Here is a 19,676-nt window from a genome sequence, read left to right as displayed (position 1 = left end):
TTCGTCCTGCTCATCTCCGCCCCTCTGTTTTGATTGGGCGGCCGCTTAGTGACGTTGCTGTGACGCCGCACGAATCGCCCCTTAGAAAGGAGGCGGTTCGCTGGTCACAGCGACGTCGCTAGGCAGGTAAGTAGTGTGACTGTTCCTAGAGATGTTGTGCGCCACGGGCAGCGATTTGCCCGTGTCACACAACCGGTGGGGGTGGGTACGCACGCTACCGATATCGGTAACGATATCGCAGCGTGTAAAGCGGGCCTAAAGGCTGCTTTACACGAGTCGATCTATTGTGCGATGCATCGTTGGGGTCACGGATTTTGTGACGCTCTTCCGTCATTCGTAACGACATTTTCTCATGTGACAGCTCCTTGCGAGTCCAACCGATGCCTAATCGTTTGAAATTCGGCCATCGTGTACTCATCGTTTAATTCCATAAAATCGGTCAGTTTAGTCTTAATGAACGACACGTTGCAAAGTGTGACACCGTGTAATCGGCCATCCTCGTAGTTGTTTGTGACGTCAGTAAACGTTCAGGGCGTATTTGTGGTTTTAAATAATCACGCCTAATCTAATCGGATTGGTTGTAGCAGATGCGTTTTGATTGGTTATTACTGTTATAAAATACGGAGCTGTAGTCATGATGTCAACATTCAGCCTTGGCGTCATGCACAGTGTTTTATAGTGCATTACTCCTAATTTTTCTTACGTTTGTTTGTTCGCTGCCAATCGCCCCATTTTGTGACTCCGGAATGTAAAGCATACTTGTTGATGACCTTGGAATCTCATGATCTCTTGTGAAGTCAAGTAGATCAAAATACCACAGCCGTGGGACATAAAGATCGGCAGTCGCAGCCCCTGAACATCGTGACTCCTCGACTTTATTGAGTTCCTTTTTATATACAGTGCGTATTCCTTGTATTTTTTTCTTGATAAGATTTACATCCACAGGCTCATTAGGAAAATGGTTTTTATAGATAGTAATCAGATCCGCATAAGCTGCTTGTTTGATGCGTTTGTTACTATATTCAGGCGATTTAATTTTCAAAAGACAGGTTAATGTGCGATATTTTTCAATGAAATCACGCAAAAATAATTTGTTTTGATGAGCCGTCATCTGGGAATGAATATATGAGAACATTTTATTTGACACTGTTATAATAAACATGTAATCTTTTTTCTTTTTAAAAGAACAAAAAAGAAAAAAAAAAACAAAAAAAACATTGTGAACGGCTAAATGACAATAAATAAACCATACAAAACCAAATTTAACCCACCTTTGGAAGATAGATACTCTGAATTCGTCATAAACCAGACCACAAACAACAAACAAGATTGATGCTAAGGACACACGAGGCAACAAAGACAGACGCAGAAGAGAAACTATATATATGGTATGTAACCAATCAACCACATTAGCAGAACTGGATTGAGCAGGTCAGAAGAATTCAGGGCGTGCAACAATCCAGACAACGTCACGGAGGGCTGTATAGCGCCTAATTACGCCCATACAAAAGACAGATTGACCAAAGGAAAACATGTGTGAAGCCTTTTGGACGTCCGCCATGGCCAATCAATATATCGATGAGCGCTTTGTGGTCGTTTGACAACACTCAACGTGTGACACATGGACAACTACCTATCAGCGATACAAACCAAAAAAAAAAAAGACTTTGCCAAATAAATCGCACGATGGATTGACTCGTGTAAAGCAGCCTTTATACTTAGGCTGCAGCCCTGTCTGACTCCTCGGCTCTGCTGGAAATAAGCCATTCTTCTACCATTCACACTCACACTGCAGGGGTTCTCGGTTTAGGAGCTTTTGATGACATCGTAGGACTTTCCTACTATTCCGCTCTCCAGAAATTTCAAGAACAAGCCCGGGTGCCACACGGAGTAAAAAGCCTTTTTAACCCCTTCACGACCATGGACGGATATATCCGTCATGGAGCGTGTCCCGTTAAGCCCCGCCCCCTGCCTCGGGCAGGCGGCGGCGGTCGGCACACATATCAGCTGTTTTCAACAGCTGACATGTGTGCCTGCTAGCCGCTGGTGGAATCGCTTCCATCCGCGGCCATTAACCCCTTAAATCTTGCTGCCAAAGTCTGGCAGCAAGATCTAAATGCGCGCGGCCATGTTTTATACTTACCGCCGCCCCCACCGGAAGTCACGTGCGTGATCACGTGACTATCGGTGGTTGCCATCGTAGCACAGGGTCATGTGATGACGCCTGCAGCTATGATGTTTCAGTTTCGTTTTCCCTCGGCACGGATCAGAGGGAAAAAGAAAGTGACTGTATCTGCTGTTTACAGCTGTATAGCTGTGATCAGCAGATAGATAATAGCGATCGGATTGCTGATCGCTATAGCCCCCTAGGGGGACTAGTAAAATAAAAAAAAAAAGTTTTAAAAAATAAAAAAAACACAAAAAACCTAAAAGTTCAAATCACCCCCCTTTCCCCCCATTGAAAATTAAAGGGTTAAAAAATAAATAAATATACACATATTTGGTATTGCCGCGTTCAGAAATGCCCGATCTGTCAAAATATAAAATCAATTAATCTGATTGGTAAACGGCGTAGTGGCAAAAAAAATTCCAAACGCCAAAATTGCAAAAATGCAATAACAAGCGATCAAAATGTAGCATCTGCGCAAAAATGGTACCATTAGAAACGTCAGCTCGAGACGCAAAAAATAAGCCATCACTGAGCCATAGATCCCAAAAAATAAGAACGCTATGTGTTTCGGAAAATGGCGCAAAACGTGCACCACTTTTATTGGACAAACTTGTGAATTTTTTTAACCCCTTAGATACAAGTAAACTTATACATGTTTGGTGTCTACAAACTCGCACCGACCTCAGGCATCACACCCACACATCAGTTTTACCATATAGTGAACACCGTGAATAAAATATCCCAAAAACTATTGTGCCATCACACTTTTTTTGCAATTTTTCCGCATTTGGAATTTTTTTGCTGTTTTCCAGTACACCATATGGTAAAACTTATGGTTTCATTTAAAAGTACAACTTGTCCCGCAAAAAACAAGCCCTCATATGGCAAGATTGACGGAAAAATAAAAATATTACGGCTCTCGGAAGAAGGGGAGCAAAAAACAAAAACGGAAAGTGCCCCGGGGCTGAAGGGGTTAAAGTCCACAAAACAGGTGTATAACTTCACGTACTTTGTTTTGTGGATGTGGTTCTGAATGAGACTGTGCAGGGTGTAGATGTGATCCGTGGTGCGGTGGTTTGGCACGAAGCCTGGTTGGCTCTTGCTTAGGACATTGTGCTCGGTGAGGAAACTGAGGATCCTCTTGTTCAGGAGGCTGGTGAACAGTTTTCCCAGGTTCCTGCTGACACGTCTTCCTCTGTAGTTGGCAGGGTCATACCTGTCCGCACTCTTGTGGATGGGTGTGATAGACGCTTGCTTCCAGGTACGAGGGAAGAAACCGGCACTGAGCACAATATTGAACAGTTTAACCAATTCAGCTTGTATTTCCGGTGGGCTTTATTTCAGCATCTCTGGGGGGTTTCCATCCGGACCACTGTTTTTTTTTTACACCTTATGGAAGAGATTCTTTCTGCAACTTCCTGTAATGTAATTGGTGTATCCAGAGGGTTTTAGGAAATTTTTTACTTTCTCCTCCATCGCCTTTAGTTTTTAAAACTTTGAATTTTTATTGAGATTTTCAATTTACGTTTTTCATACATAAAATAAAACATAAAATTCACAATTCTTATCGAACCTAGACAAACAATGACAGGACAGGTGAGGAGGGTTAGGAGGGGAGAGGAGAAATAGGAGGGAAGAGGGAAGGGTTTCAAGAGTCCATGCTCCTTCCATAGGACCCATAGGCCTCAGTCTCACAGATCCTCCTGTCCCGCAAAGTAGTCCCATGGTGCCCACACGGCCTGGAAACAGTCAACTGTGTCATGCAATAGTGCCGTGAGATGTTCCATGCGTCTAACGTCCAGTAATCTATACTTGAGGCTCTGGAGTGAGGGTGTCCCTGGCTGCCTCCAATTCTTTGCAATTAAGCATCTGGCCGCCGTAAGGATGTGGGACAAAAGCTTAGAGGCCGTTTTTCCCAATCCCCCATTCCCAAGACCCAGAACATAGATCAGGGGATCAAGATCAACCTCTATATATAGTACTTTATGGATCAACCCTCTAACCCGCTCCCAGAAGGGGACTATCCCTGGACAGGACCAGAATATGTGCAGAATGGTGCCCCTGCCTCCCCCGCATCTCCAGCAACAAGCCGGTATGGAGGGGTCTATGCCATGAAGGAAATCTGGAGTGTGGTACTAAAATAGCTAAATTTTATTGATATTTTCCTTATATAGTGTGCATATTGACGTCTTGGTGGCGTTTCCCCAGATTGCTGCCCATTCCTGAGGAAGTATCCGCCTTCCCAATAGAGACTCCCATTTCCGCATGTATGGAAAAGACCCCTCGGGCCCCTCCCGTGACTCAGAAAGCAAAATGTAAATTTCCGAAATCAGCCCCTTAGTATCAGTGCCCCTTCTGCAAATTTTCTCAAAATCTGTGGGAATCGAGGCCCCTTCCCTGCCAAACAAGGAGCCAGCCAAGTCTCTGATCTGCATATATTGGAAAAACTCTCGATTAGACAGAGAGAATTTATCTCTAAGGTACTCAAAGGAATGGATCTACATTGTACTTCCATCTATAATGTCTGCAAATCTGAATAGACCTGCCTTGAGCCAGGGGTGCACCATGTCCGACTCCAGACTGCTTGGGAGCAAGGGTTGGTATATGAAGGACACCAGAGGGGAGCAGGGGGATGCCAAAGGAAATCTTCTAATGCAAAATGCCCAGAGGTCCCTAGTGAACTGCATCGGTCCAAGAAGAGGGGGGGGCGAATCACACCGGGCCGGGGGCCACAGGAGCGCGTTTGGATGTATAGGCGCCAGCCAAAGTTTTTCAATCTCAGTCCACCTGTTTTATGCCCAAAGGGACACCCAACAGGGGATCCTCCTAAGATGGGCCGCCCAATAGTATTTTAGGATGTCCGGGACAGAAAGCCCCCCCCTGTTTCTCCGAGCCATCAACACCTCCCTGGCCACCCTATGAGATTTATTTGGTGTAACAAACGTAAGGATAGCCGCCTGAAGGGACTTCAGCTCCTTTATTGGTACCTTAACTGGGAGGGTTTCAAAGAAATATAATAATTTTGGGAGCAAGCTCATTTTAACCGCCGCAATGCGCCCCATCCACGAAAGAGGGAGGGGCAACCACTTGCTCAAAAGAGTTCTCAGCTCTCGGAAAAGGGGGGGGAAGTTAAGGTTATAGAGGGAATCATAAGTAGATGTGAGGTTAACCCCCAGTAACTTGACCGCATCCAACGAAACTTAAAATTCAAACGCAGGTAATCCAGGGCCACCGGGTCGAGATTCAAGGGCATTGCCTCCGTTTTGCTAGAGTTGATCTTATACCCCGAAAGGCTCCCGTACCTACCCAAGGTGCACATTAAAATTGGAAGGGACACATGGATGTTAGTAAGTGTAATGAGCACATCGTCGGCAAAAAGCGAGATTTTAAACTGTTTATTCCTGACCAGGACCCCCGAGATGTCTGGGTTGCTCCTGACCGAGGCCGCGAGGGGCTCTATGCATAGCGCAAAAAGGAGGGGGGACAGGGGGCACCCCTGCCTGGTGCCATTGGAGATGAGAAAAGGCTTAGAGATGTGGAGGGGGAGTTTGATAGAGGCCGTAGGAGCGCTATACAGGGACTTCAAGGCCCGCATAAAGCCACCCGAGATCCCAAAGACCTCCATTGTCTTGAAGAGAAAAGGCCACGCAAGGCGGTCAAAAGCCTTCTCTGCATCTAGACTCAACACCAACGCTGTTGCTTCGTCCGATTTGCCACATCCACCAGGTCTATGACCTTCCTGGTGTTGTCCCCCCCCGACGGCAAGGGACAAAACCCACATGGTCTTTATACACTAGTTGGGGCAACCATCGATTAAGCCTGGCCGCCAAGAGCTTGGTGAACATCTTCAAATCGGAGTTCAAAAGGGCTATTGGTCTATAATTAGCACAGTCCAATGGGTCCCTGGGTGGCTTGGGCAGGAGGATTAAATGGGAGTGTAGCATGGATGGAGGGATAGGGTCACCCTGAAGGAAAGAGTTAAACAAGGCGGCCATGTGTGGGAGGAGCTCCGCCGCAAACACCTTGTAATAAAAATAAGTAAAGCCGTCCGGGCCCGGTGACTTCCCGCCAGGCAGGGCTTCCAGAACTTGCTCCAGTTCCTCTGTAGTAATCTCTTCATTCAAAGCCGCGGCTGCTCCGCAAGGCAGTGAAGGGAGCTCAAGGGCCGAAAAATAGTCCCCAAGTGCCCCAGCCCCGCGCGAAGCCATGCCCGGGGGAACCGGAAGGTTATAAAGCTTGTTGTAGTAATTGAAAAAACTGTCAGCTATTGAAGCGGGGTGATAGTGGATAGTGCCCTTTTCGTCGCGCAGAGCCTGAGGGCTTGAGGATGTAGCGCGCTCCTTAAGCTGCCTGGCGAGTAAGGTATGAGCCTTATTACTCCTTTCATAGTATCTTTGTTTGGAAAAGGTTAGCAATTTTTCTGCTCTGCCAATTGCCAAGTCTCTCAACTTTTCCCTAAGGCTGATGACTCTCCTAAGAATAGTCAGTGATGGGGCAGCCGCCAGTCTCCCCTCCTGTAGCTTAAGATGGGCCGTTATAGAGTCCCGCTGGCTTGTGGCATTCTTTTTAGCCCTGGCGCCCTCTCTAATGCATAGTCCCCTCATCACTGCCTTGTGAGCTTCCCAGAGTGTTGCCGGCGACGTGACCGTGCCCGTGTTCAACTGAAAGAATTCGACCAGTTGCTAATTTAAAAAGGCCCTAGTGTCGGGATTTTTGATCAGAGATTCATTAAGGCGCCAATGCTGAGGCCTAGGTCGAGGACCATCTTTCTTGAAGTCCATTATGAGTGGGGAATGGTCTGACCACGTAATGGATCCCATTTCCACCCTCTCAAGACGCCCCAGCAGCTGTGAGTCAATGAAAAAATAGTCTATTCTGGTGTGCGTCTGATGCGGATGCGAGTAGAAGGAAAAGGCCTTCTCTCCCGGGTGGTCCACCCTCCAAGCGTCGTATAAAGCCCCTGATCTAATGAGCCTACGAAAGTCCCGGGACAAATTTTTCAAAGCACCCGATGGAGGGTGTCCACCCACAGAGAGTCTGTCGGCCACCTCCGAAAAAGGGATGTTAAAGTCTCCCCCCAACACCGTAGAGGCCGGTGCCAGTCCGCCTATCAGATCGAGTATTTTCTTAAGAAAGCGTATCTGCCCTTCATTAGGTGCATAAATGTTGGCCAGTATGTGCGGGGATCCCCCCAGTTGGCCCTCCAGAATCACATATCTACCCTCTGGATCGCAGTGAGAACCCGTAATTTGTAGAGGACAACTGGAGGATATTAAAATAGCAACTCCCCCCCTCTTGGAGCCCGAGTAAGCCGAGTAATGGATGGGAAAGCGGTGGGACGCAAATTTGAAAGTGTTTGATTCCACAAAATGTGTTTCTTGGATAAAGGCTATGTCTGCACCTGATGTTTTCAGTTCCTGTAGCAGCAATTTCCTCTTACGGGGTGAATTCAGACCTTTTACGTTAAGAGAGATAATGCGGGTCATATCTAAAACTTAGAAGTAAGAAAAAGCTAATGGCACACCTATACCGTCGGGGGCATGACTTCCCCTGTGAAGCCGGCCAGAGGAGACGGTCCATACGACAAAGGGCCGCAGCTCCCAGGGACTCTAGAAGGGGTGGTACCTGAAAGGACACATAAGGAAAAAACATCGGGGAGGGGGGAAGACAAGGACAAACATAGAAATGAACATGAATTAAGAACATTAACCAAAATGCATAAACCTTACGCATAGATTCCCAGGGGGTCAACCCGGAAGGAAGAGACCTAGAGGGAGGTTCCCCAACCCGTCTGAGCTAGGAGAGCCACCCACCTCACTCCCCAGTAGCCCTCCCACGGGGGTCAGTCCAGTGGGCACGGGCCCGTGCCAAAAGGAAACAAGGAAAAAAAAAACCAAAAAACCTCAACCACTAACTCCAAGTAAGGGGACCGGGCTCCCGCCAACCCCCCTACCCCCCACGGCATCATTGTGGCTACAGCCCCCCCCCCCCCTATGCAGCTTAACAGACCCAGAGGGCCGCAGATGACACAATGGACAGTCAGAGGCTTGCTGTAGAGAGAGTCACAGTATCACAAAGCATGCTCAGCCACTGGAACTCAGAGGGTATAAGAAATAGGCACCAACCAGGTTAAGAAGTGTCCTCAACGGTGAGCCGGGGAGGGGAGAGACCCGCGGCCCCTACCTCCTCTCCCCCCCAAAGCCCCACGCCCTCCACCCCTCACCTTGGACCACACGGGAGGGGGCGGCCCTTCCAACCTTTGCAAGTCCCAATCTGGGATACAGACCGCTGGAATGGCCAGTGCTTCACAGAACAGAGTGGTATCTGCTGGAGTGCGAAGGGTCGCCGATTTACACCCTCTGCGCGCTGTTAGTGCAAACGGGTAACCCCAGCGGTATGGAACCTGGTGCTCCTTCAGGCTCGTGAGGAGGGGTTTGAGGTGCCGCCTTTTCTGGAGTGTGATGCGAGAAAGATCCGGGAAAAGCTGGATTTCCTTGCCATTGAACACAGGTGCCGTGCGCCTCATTGTAGCCTTAGGCTATGTGCGCACGTTGCGTAAATTCATGCAGTTACGCTGCGCTTTGTAGCGCAGCGTAACTGCATGCGTCCTGCGTCCCCTGCACAGTCTATGGAGATTGTGCAGGGGCCGTGCGCACGTGGCGTTTTAGAGCGCAGCGCTTCGGCTAGTGCCGAAGCGCTGCGCAAAAAGAAGTGACATGTCACTTCTTCCGTGCGCTTTGCCGGCAGCTCCTGCTCTGTCTATGGCAGGAGCTGCAGGCATAGCGCACGTTCTCGCCGGCACCATGCGCTTCAGAACGGAGCTTTTCAGCTGCGCTCTGAAGCGCACCTTTTACGGTGCTGGGCTAGTACGCAACGTGCGCACATACCCTTAGCCATGATCAATTCTTTGGTGGAGAAGTCGTGAATGCAACAAATGATGTCCCGGGGTTGGGTGGATAAATTCTTCGGCTGTAAAGCCCTGTGTGCCCTGTCCAGCTTGATGATGTTAGAAGGGGGAGCGTCCAATACTTCATTAACCCCTTAACGACCCATGACGTACTAGATACGTCATGGATCGTGTGCCGGTAAGCCCCGCCCCCTGCCGCCGGCGGGCGGCGGCGATCGGCGCACATATCAGCTGTTATCAACAGCTGATATGTGTGCCTGCTAGCCGCGGGTGGAATCGCTTCCACCCGCGGCCATTAACCCCTTACATTTCGCTGCCAAAGTCTTGGCAGCGATATGTACATGGGCGCCGCCATGACAGTGACTTACCCCGCCCCCACCGGAAGTCACGTGACATGATCACGTGACTTTCGGCGGTTGCCATGGTAGCACTGGGTCATGTGATGACGCCTGTAGCTAACATGAGTCACTTCCTCTCAATGCCGGAATACAGCCGGCATTGAAAGTGAAGCAGCAAATCTGCAGTTCTCAGCTCTGTAGCTGAGATCTGCAGATAGTGCAGAGCGATCGGATTGCTGATCGCAATAGCCCCCTAGGGGGACTAGTAAAATAAAAAAAAAAGTAAAAAAAAAAGTTTTAAAAAATTAAAAAAAAATAAAAAAACCTAAAAGTTTAAATCACCCCCCTTTCACCCCATTGAAAATTAAAGGGTTAAAAAAATAAAAAATACACACATATTTGGTATCGCCGCGTTCAGAAATGCCCGATCTATCAAAATATAAAATCAATGAATCTGATCAGTAAACGGCGTAGCGGCAAAAAAATTCCAAACGCCAAAATTACGTTTTTTGGTCGCCGCAAATTTTGCGCAAAATGCAATAACAGGCGATCAAAACGTAGCATCTGCGCAAAAATGGTACCGTTAAGAACGTCAGGTCGAGACGCAAAAAATAAGCCATCACTGAGCCTCAGATCCTGAAAAATGAGAACGCTACGGGTTTTGGAAAATGGCGCAAAACGTGCGCCACGTTTTTTGGCAAGCTTGTGAATTTTTTTTAACCCCTTAGATACAAGTAAACCTATACATGTTTGGTGTCTACGAACTCGCACCGACCTGAGGCATCATACCCACACATCAGTTTTACCATATAGTGAACACGGTGAATAAAATATCCCAAAAACTATTGTATTGTACAATCCCACTTTTTTTGCAATTTTTCCGCACTTGGAATTTTTTTGCCGTTTTCCAGTACACTATATGGTAAAACTTATGGTTTCATTTAAAAGTACAATTCGTCCCGCAAAAAACAAGCCCTCATATGGCAAGATTGATGGAAAAATAAAAAAGTTACGCCTCTCGGAAGAAGGGGAGCAAAAAACAAAAACGGAAAGTGCCCGGGGGCTGAAGGGGTTAAAGATGGATTGTAGTATGGAGTTTGTGTCCTCGGGCCCATCTGACTCTGGGACCCCCCTCACACGGACATTGCAACGGCGTCCTCTGTTGTCGAGATCCTCTATGTGAGACTGCATATCCTCCATAATTTTTTGTTGCGATGTTGCCAGTTTGTGTAATTCTGATACATGGGATCTGGTGATGTCATGCTCTTCCTCCAGGGATTCAATTCTGCCAGACAATTGCTGCAAATCTCTCCTCACTTCAGCTATTTCTGACCTGCAAGTTGCTTTAACCTCATGTATGAGGCATTGAAAGTCCTCTTTAGAAGGAAGTTTACTTATGAAATCATGCATGTCCTTATAGGAGGTGTCTGGCCCTTTAAGGTGAGCACCTGCAGTAATAGACGCTGGAGTTTTAGTCTGGTGCTGGGGAAGCTGGGAAGGTTGATCTCCACACCGAGGCCCAGAGGGGGGAAGCAGGCTGCTCTGTTCCCTGATATTACCAGCTTTGGCTGCAGTCCCTTCTTCTCCTGGCAGTGGGGAGGGCTGCCCCCCGACCTCCACCTTATCTCCCACCGCCACTATGTGCTCCTGGGCCTGCTGCTGCTGTGCCTGAGGATCCGATGCAGTGCAGGGCTGCTGAGCCAAGGCATCCCCTGTTGCAACTGCTGCAGGGACTCCTCCACTCCCCCCTGTGTCCCCGCTCACCCACTCCTCCTTCTCTTGCTGCTTAGCAGGCCGGGCCGGTGCCTCCATTTCCCCTCCATGCTCCTGGAAAGATGGCGTCCGGGCCTCCCCTGGACCCTGTTCCTGGTGTGCAGCGGGGGGGCCACCGATGCCTGCTGCGACGGTTTAATCCTCCGTGGTCCGATCCTGAGAGCCGGTGAGTAGGTTTGTGCTTATGATAAGTGCTGATTTAGCTGAGGGTCAACAGGAGCTCCTCTTCCCCACGTCCACTCAGCTCAGCATCCTGGACACGCCCCCCGCCTTTAGTTTTGATGTTCTGTTTTCCTGTTCTTGGCTTAGTCCTTCTTTTGGGATGTCTTTGTAGAGGTCTCTGAAGTAACCGGAGTGATGTCATCACAGCTCAGTCATTCTCTGCCTGAGGCTGGAGTCACACTTGCGTATGATTGCGTCCGATTCTCATGCCGGAGATTAGGACGATTGTTTGCCACTTGTCATCCTTGTGCTGTCCGTGTGCAATCTGTTTGTTTTCTCAGCAGCTTTTAGTCATTTACAGGACCTTTTATAGGAGCATTAAGGCCTTGTGCACATGCTGCGGTTTTTGCTGCGGTTTTGCTGCATGAATTGCTGCAAAAAATGTTCATAACCTTTCTGCAGTCATTCCCCAGTAAAACCTATGGTAAAAAAAAAAAAAGATGTGCGCACACTGCGTTTTTTCCCCTTCAGGTTCTGCTGCAGAATTTCTGCAGCAAAAAGAATGTGCATGTCACTCCTTTTCCGCAGATACCTGCGGTTTTTGCCATAGATAATGCTACAAAACCGCAGGGAACAACCTGCAGAAAATTCACAGCAATACCGCAACCAAACCGTGGTAAAACCGCATGCGGTTTTCAGGTGCGGTTTGCTGCGTTTTTTTTTACCACAGGTGCGGTAATCTTTCAGAAGGTGCAGAATTTGCTTAAGAATATTCCATTTTCTAGTGCGCACAGGGCAGTGTTTTCTGCTACATGATAGAATTGTATCCAGAAAAACGGATGTCACTAGGACGGTCCGTGTGACATTGTTTTTTTTTCTTGCACCCACAGATTTGCATTGGAGAGTCTCGAGCGAGATACCTGTGCAATCGCAGCATTCTGTGATTTTTTTTTTTTTTTTTTTTTTTTTTATTTATTTATTTTATTTTTTTTCAGTCCAATTGGAGCTGAGAAAAAAAACGCAGATTGGAGCTGCCTCATTGATTAACTTTGTTTTGAGGCCAATGCGAGATTTTCTCACATTGCACTCGTGCGATTCATATGCATTCAGCATGAAGCCATGTTCTATGGCCACACGCTGTGATTTCAGATGTAGCAGAGATGCAATCGTCGTGGGACCTTGTGTGGATTATGTCGGTCCTGGGTGTATTGGGGGTTAATAAAGGGGTGCTTTTTTGTATTTTATTTTAGATAAAGGATTTTTTTGGTGTTTGTGTTTTTCTTTTCACCTACATATTACTAATGAGGGGTCTCATAAACACCTCCCCATTACTAATCCAGGCCCTAGTGGCAGCTCTGGGCTGCCATTAACCCCTGATTACATTGATTGTCAACAAACCAGGGCAATCGGGATGAGATGGGTAAAGTGCCAGGACTGGCGCATCTAATGGATCCAGCAATTCCAGGCGGCTACAGCCTATATTTAGGCCGAGGGGGCCCAATAAACATGAGTCTCCCCAGCCTGAAAATACCGGCTTCCAGCTGTGAGGTTTATCATGGCCGGGTATCAAAATTTGGGGGGAGGGGGCAGATTTTTTTTTTTTTTTAAATTTATATAATTTTAAATAAGCTGCATGCGGTTCTTCTTTTTTTTTTTTTTAAATTCACAGCCAATGTAAGGGTACGGCTGGGGGCTGCAGCCTGTAGCTGTATGCTTTATCTGTACTGGGTTTCATAATGAGTTGATGCTACACCAATTTTTTCTTATTTTTTTTATATATATTGCAGTCAGACACACTGTTACACAGGCTGGGGGCGCGTCTGACTGCAACCAATCAGAGACGTGGGGACTGGCAGTGGGCGGAGAAGCAGTGAATGTGTGTGAGGTTAATGAGGTTATTGCTGCATGGAAACTCACAGTATAATGTGTCTGCTCCAATGCCACTATCCCTTCTACCACCATTTTAAAGCACAGGACTCTGGTCCCCATAGACTTATATGGGGACCGCCATCCGGCCAGATATCTGGGATCAATTCCGGGTCCGAATCAGGTTTTTTATGTTAATCCCATATGGACCTGCTGTTACGGTTGCTGCGAGCACTGGAGACTATGTCCAGATTTCTTGCTACTGCACATGTGCGAGCGCTGGAGACTAAGTCCAGATTTCTTGCTACTGCACATGTGCGAGCGCTGGAGACTAAGTCCAGATTTCTTGCTACTGCACATGTGCGAGCGCCGGAGACTAAGTCCAATCTTGGAGCCATTGCACATGTGCGGGTGACATCATCGCTGACACGAGGTCACATGTCTCTGACACCTTCTATGCCGATTGGTCGCTGGTCATGTGCTTGTGACGGCTTGCTCGGTGATAGGCCAGCATGACGTCACTCCTGTCGTTCTGGCAGCGGATTGGCTCTGGTGTCCTCCATCTTGGATGAGGCACAGAGTCTATATAAGACCCTGACACACGCCGCATGGTGCTCAGTCCTCTTGGTTCATGCATATGAGTAGACGCTCTGTGCGCGTTCCTCTAGGCATTCCTCTGTCTATGCTAGGTGAGCGCTACCGGCAGGGTAGCGTTCTTATACCTTACAGCTTCGGCTGCTGTCCGTATCCTTACCTCTTAGGGGAGCGGACATAGGCAGGTGCCTGAGGCACATGGTCTGGCTGGGCCTTGTGATTCTACTCGTAGGTGGACGTTGCCGCTAGGGTAACGTTCCTTATACTGCGTCTGGCAGTTGTTCGTATCCTCGCACACTAGGGGAGCGAACAGAGGTAGGAGCTTTGTGCGGCTTACGCTGCTGTTCGTCTCTTTTGCACCACTAGAAGAGCGGACCTAGGCAGGTGCCATATCTAGTGGTTCGTGTCCTCGCACACTAGTGGAGCGAACGCAGGTAGGAGCTTTGTGCGGCTTACGCTGCTGTTCGTCTCTTTTGCACCACTAGAAGAGCGGACCTAGGTAGGTGCCATTTTGCACACATTGCATTTGTCTCTGTGATTATTAACAGAGATCATTCCACACACCCTCCAAGTAAGGGAGGAATTGCTTTACTTACTTATTATATCCTTCTGTGAGTTAACAGAGGTATTGCACTCTGCCATAGTCTGCAGCAGAGTCTTTGCACGGTGGACCCTGACTGTCTGATACTCCTTTAGGTTCTTATCAGATAGCCCCCCGTAACATTAGGACTGAGCCAAGGGTCTGGCAGTTATGGCAGAATATCAGCAGTTACACCGTTACATACAAGTACTTGAGTCACGGCTCAAGAGTATAGAGGATAAACCTCAGACCATGGTGACATCTGCACATGATCCTCGACTTGCTCTGCCAAACAGATATTCTGGCGATGCCAGATCATGTCGTGGTTTCATTAGTCAGTGTCAGATACACCTAGAGGTCAACTCTTCTCGCTTCTCTACGGAGAGGTCCAGAGTAGGCTTTATCATCTCCTTACTTCAGGACAAAGCCTTAGAATGGGCGACTCCCCTATGGGAGCGCTCTGATGTGGTTACTCTGAGACATCAAGACTTTCTTGATGCTCTTAAGGCGGTATTCATGGGTCCGCAGGTTACCCATGATGCGGCCCTGAGACTGTTAGATCTATCTCAGGGTTCGTTATCCACTAGTTCTTATGCCATTGCTTTTAGAACTCTGGTGGCAGAACTAGATTGGCCAGAGAAGGTGTTGATTCCTATCTTCTGGAGAGGGTTGGCAGGCTATGTCAAGGATGCCCTTGCTACTCGTGAGGTCCCTGCTTCTCTGGAGGACTTGATCACAGTAGCAACGAGGATCGATGTACGCCATAAGGAACGTAGACTCGAGGTCTCTTCCTCACGCCCTAAGCATCGGGCTATTCCAGTTGTTGAGGGTCCACTACCATCTTCCTCAGCATCTGAAACATCTCCCACTCCTATGGAGTTAGGTCATACGTTCTCCAGACTACGCAAGTCTGGTCCTCCTATATGTTACGTATGTCGTCAGGCTGGGCACTATGCCAACAAGTGTCCTAGTCATCAGGGAAACTCCCTGGCCTAGTAACCATTAGAGGGGGGTTACTAGAGACGTCTTCTGCACCCTCTAAGTGTTGTATCCCAGGTCAGCTCTCGTTATCTGAGAATACATGGCCTATTATGGCTTTTGTGGATTCCGGAGCTGACGGGATTTTTGTGTCCTCAGGATTTGTAAAGGGACACAATATTCCCTCTATCATGTTAGATGCGCCTATTCCTGTCCGTGTTGTTAATGGAACTATGTTGTCTGACTCCATTACATTGAGGACAGTTCCCTTGCGCCTTTCCCTGTCTCAGGGTCACATAGAGGAGATTTCTTTTCTTGTTTTGCCTGAGGGTATAGACGACGTCCTTCTGGGCCTTCCATGGCTTCGGACTCATGCTCCTCACATTGACTGGGAGTCTGACAGCATTATTAGTTGGGGTTCGAAATGTCAGTCCCGATGTCTTCCCTTACCACCTAAGGTCGTTGCGGTTGCATCAACTGATCTCTCTCCCATACCTACACCCTATTTGGATTTCGCTGACGTGTTCTCCAAACAGGGTGCTGAGGTTCTTCCACCCCATAGGCCGTATGACTGTGCCATAGACCTTATCCCAGGTTCGGTTCCACCTAAAGGCAGGGTTTACCCCCTGTCGATACCTGAGTCGGAGGCCATGTCGACCTATATAAGAGAGAGCTTAGAGAAGGGGTTCATTCGTAAGTCTGTCTCTCCCGCGGGAGCTGGGTTTTTCTTTGTTCGGAAGAAAGAGGGTGATTTGCGTCCCTGCATAGATTACAGGGGTCTCAACGCAATCACAATAAAGAACAAATACCCATTACCTTTAATTTCGGAGCTCTTTGACAGACTGAGAGGAGCTCAAGTTTTTACGAAGTTGGATCTGCGGGGTGCGTATAACTTGGTACGAATTCGAAGGGGTGACGAATGGAAGACCGCTTTTAACACCCGAGACGGTCACTATGAATACCTCGTCATGCCTTTTGGGTTATGTAATGCACCCGCAGTATTTCAGGACTTCGTAAACGATGTGTTCAGGGATTTACTGTTATCCTCAGTAGTGGTGTATCTGGACGACATCCTGATTTTTTCTCCTGATCTGGAGACTCATCGTCAGGATGTCGTTCGTGTCCTTTCCCGTTTAAGGGAGCACTCATTGTTTGCTAAACTCGAGAAATGTGTATTCGAGCAGTCCTCATTGCCTTTTTTGGGTTACATTATCTCACAAGAGGGTCTGGCTATGGATCCTGCGAAGCTCTCTGCTGTCCTGCAATGGTCCGAACCTCATTCCTTGAAGGCGGTGCAACGCTTCTTAGGATTCATAAATTATTACAGGCAGTTCATACCCCATTTTTCTACTTTGGTGGCCCCTTTGGTGGCCTTGACTAAGAAAGGTGCTAATCCCAAAGCCTGGTCTACTGAGACATCTCAGGCTTTTGAGGCAGTAAAAAGACACTTTTCAACTGCTCCCGTTCTTCAAAGACCCGATGAGAGTAAGCCCTTCCTCTTAGAGGTTGATGCCTCTTCAGTGGGTGCTGGTGCGGTCTTGTATCAAAAGAACGGTGCAGGTAGAAAAAGGCCGTGTTTCTTCTTTGCTAAAACCTTTTCACCGGCAGAGAGAAACTATACCATTGGGGATAGGGAACTGCTCGCCTTGAGATTAGCCTTGGAGGAGTGGCGTCACTTGCTGGAAGGAGCGAAACATCCTTTCCAGGTCTATACAGACCATAAGAATCTGACGTACTTACAAACCGCTCAGCGTCTGAATCCTCGCCAAGCCCGCTGGTCCTTGTTTTTCTCCCGCTTTCACTTCTCCATCAACTATTTGTCTGGGAGTAAGAATAACAAGGCAGACGCCCTGTCTCGCTCTATGCTTTCTACCCAGGAAGAGATTGACGAACCTCGTCTTATCCTTCCCTCCAGGGTTTTTCATACGCTCTCCCCTGTGACGTTAGACCAAATCCCACCGGGCAAGACCTTTGTTCCGCCTGATCGACAGAATGATATACTGTCATGGGCCCACACCTCAAAGGTGGGTGGGCATTTTGGTATTAGGCGGACACGAGAGTTACTGGAGAGGTGGTATTGGTGGCCACACTTAGCCAGCCACGTCAAGAGATATGTCGGTTCCTGCTACTCGTGTGCTCGCAACCGTCCATTACGGCAGAGACCGGCTGGGCTCTTGCATCCTTTACCAGTGCCAGATAGACCATGGGAGGTGGTAGGCATGGACTTTGTAGGTGATCTTCCATGTTCACAGGGACATAGATTTGTGTGGGTCATTACGGACCATTTCTCCCGGATGGTTCATCTCGTACCGTTATCGAGAATCCCATCTTCCAGGGTACTAGCCAAACTATTCCTCAAGCATGTCTTTAGGCTTCACGGGATGCCAGATCGTATCATTTGTGATAGAGGCCCACAATTTACTTCCCGTTTCTGGCGAGATCTTTGTAGCCTTCTGCAAATTGAGTTGAATCTCTCTTCGGCATACCATCCGGAGACTAATGGTTTGGTTGAACGTACCAATCAATCTATGATTATATACCTTCGACACTTTGTTGCTGAGAACCACGATAACTGGTCCTCCCTCCTACCCTGGGCAGAATTTGCCCTTAACAATTCGCTGGCTGAGGCCACTGGGCAGACACCGTTCGTACTCAATAATGGGCAACACCCTAGGGTACCGGTACCGTTTCCCGCCGCTGCACCTCCTCCTCTTGTGGCCGACTGGGCAACTAATGCCAGAGAGGTTTGGGATCGGACTCAAGAGTCGATCCAAGCAGCTAAGGACCGTATGAAGACGGTGTCCGATCGGTTTCGTCGCCCGGCTCCTGTCTTTTCTCCAGGGGACTTTGTGTGGCTCTCTGCAAAACACGTGAGACTTAGAGTGAGCTCTGTCAAATTTGCTCCTCGCTTCCTGGGTCCTTATGAGGTTCTTCGACAGGTAACTCCTGTAGTCTATCAATTGAAGTTACCTGTCCATCTTAGGATTCATGACAAATTCCATGTCTCACTGCTAAAGCCGGCTATTTTACCTCACGCTCGTGAAGTGCACTCTCCTGCCTCTGATTCCTCTCGCTCTAGCTATGAGGTACGAGCCATAGTTGGTTCTAAGATGGTTAGAGGACGCAGGTTCTTCTTGATAGATTGGGAGGGCTATGGCCCGGAACATCGCTCTTGGGAGCCTGAGGAGGCTGTCCATGCTCCCGACTTAGTTGCCAATTACCTGCGTCGCCGGGAGGGGGGCCCTTGAGGGGGAGGTACTGTTACGGTTGCTGCGAGCACTGGAGACTATGTCCAGATTTCTTGCTACTGCACATGTGCGAGCGCTGGAGACTAAGTCCAGATTTCTTGCTACTGCACATGTGCGAGCGCCGGAGACTAAGTCCAATCTTGGAGCCATTGCACATGTGCGGGTGACATCATCGCTGACACGAGGTCACATGTCTCTGACACCTTCTATGCCGATTGGTCGCTGGTCATGTGCTTGTGACGGCTTGCTCGGTGATAGGCCAGCATGACGTCACTCCTGTCGTTCTGGCAGCGGATTGGCTCTGGTGTCCTCCATCTTGGATGAGGCACAGAGTCTATATAAGACCCTGACACACGCCGCATGGTGCTCAGTCCTCTTGGTTCATGCATATGAGTAGACGCTCTGTGCGCGTTCCTCTAGGCATTCCTCTGTCTATGCTAGGTGAGCGCTACCGGCAGGGTAGCGTTCTTATACCTTACAGCTTCGGCTGCTGTCCGTATCCTTACCTCTTAGGGGAGCGGACATAGGCAGGTGCCTGAGGCACATGGTCTGGCTGGGCCTTGTGATTCTACTCGTAGGTGGACGTTGCCGCTAGGGTAACGTTCCTTATACTGCGTCTGGCAGTTGTTCGTATCCTCGCACACTAGGGGAGCGAACAGAGGTAGGAGCTTTGTGCGGCTTACGCTGCTGTTCGTCTCTTTTGCACCACTAGAAGAGCGGACCTAGGCAGGTGCCATATCTAGTGGTTCGTGTCCTCGCACACTAGTGGAGCGAACGCAGGTAGGAGCTTTGTGCGGCTTACGCTGCTGTTCGTCTCTTTTGCACCACTAGAAGAGCGGACCTAGGTAGGTGCCATTTTGCACACATTGCATTTGTCTCTGTGATTATTAACAGAGATCATTCCACACACCCTCCAAGTAAGGGAGGAATTGCTTTACTTACTTATTATATCCTTCTGTGAGTTAACAGAGGTATTGCACTCTGCCATAGTCTGCAGCAGAGTCTTTGCACGGTGGACCCTGACTGTCTGATACTCCTTTAGGTTCTTATCAGATAGCCC

General features: G+C 48.5%; 1 protein-coding gene across 3 annotated transcripts in view; it reads left to right on the top strand.

Annotated features, from left to right (window-relative positions):
* LOC142258730 (uncharacterized) overlaps nt 1-19,676 on the top strand; it is a 44,254-nt gene that overhangs the window by 4,299 nt on the left and 20,279 nt on the right. The window contains exon 1 of one of the 3 annotated variants that reach the window (XM_075331345.1): nt 12,513-13,226. The exons of the other annotated variants lie outside the window; for them this stretch is intronic. The gene's annotated coding sequence lies outside the window, so the exon portion shown is untranslated. Of the gene's footprint in view, nt 1-12,512; nt 13,227-19,676 lie in introns of those variants that run through there. 3 annotated transcript variants of the gene reach the window in all.

Source organism: Anomaloglossus baeobatrachus, assembly GCF_048569485.1.
Source record: "Anomaloglossus baeobatrachus isolate aAnoBae1 chromosome 3 unlocalized genomic scaffold, aAnoBae1.hap1 SUPER_3_unloc_3, whole genome shotgun sequence".
In the NCBI taxonomy this organism is placed as follows: domain Eukaryota; kingdom Metazoa; phylum Chordata; class Amphibia; order Anura; family Aromobatidae; genus Anomaloglossus; species Anomaloglossus baeobatrachus.
The sequence above is the reverse complement of the archived record's forward strand: the minus strand, read 5'-3'. Positions and strand labels throughout refer to the sequence as shown.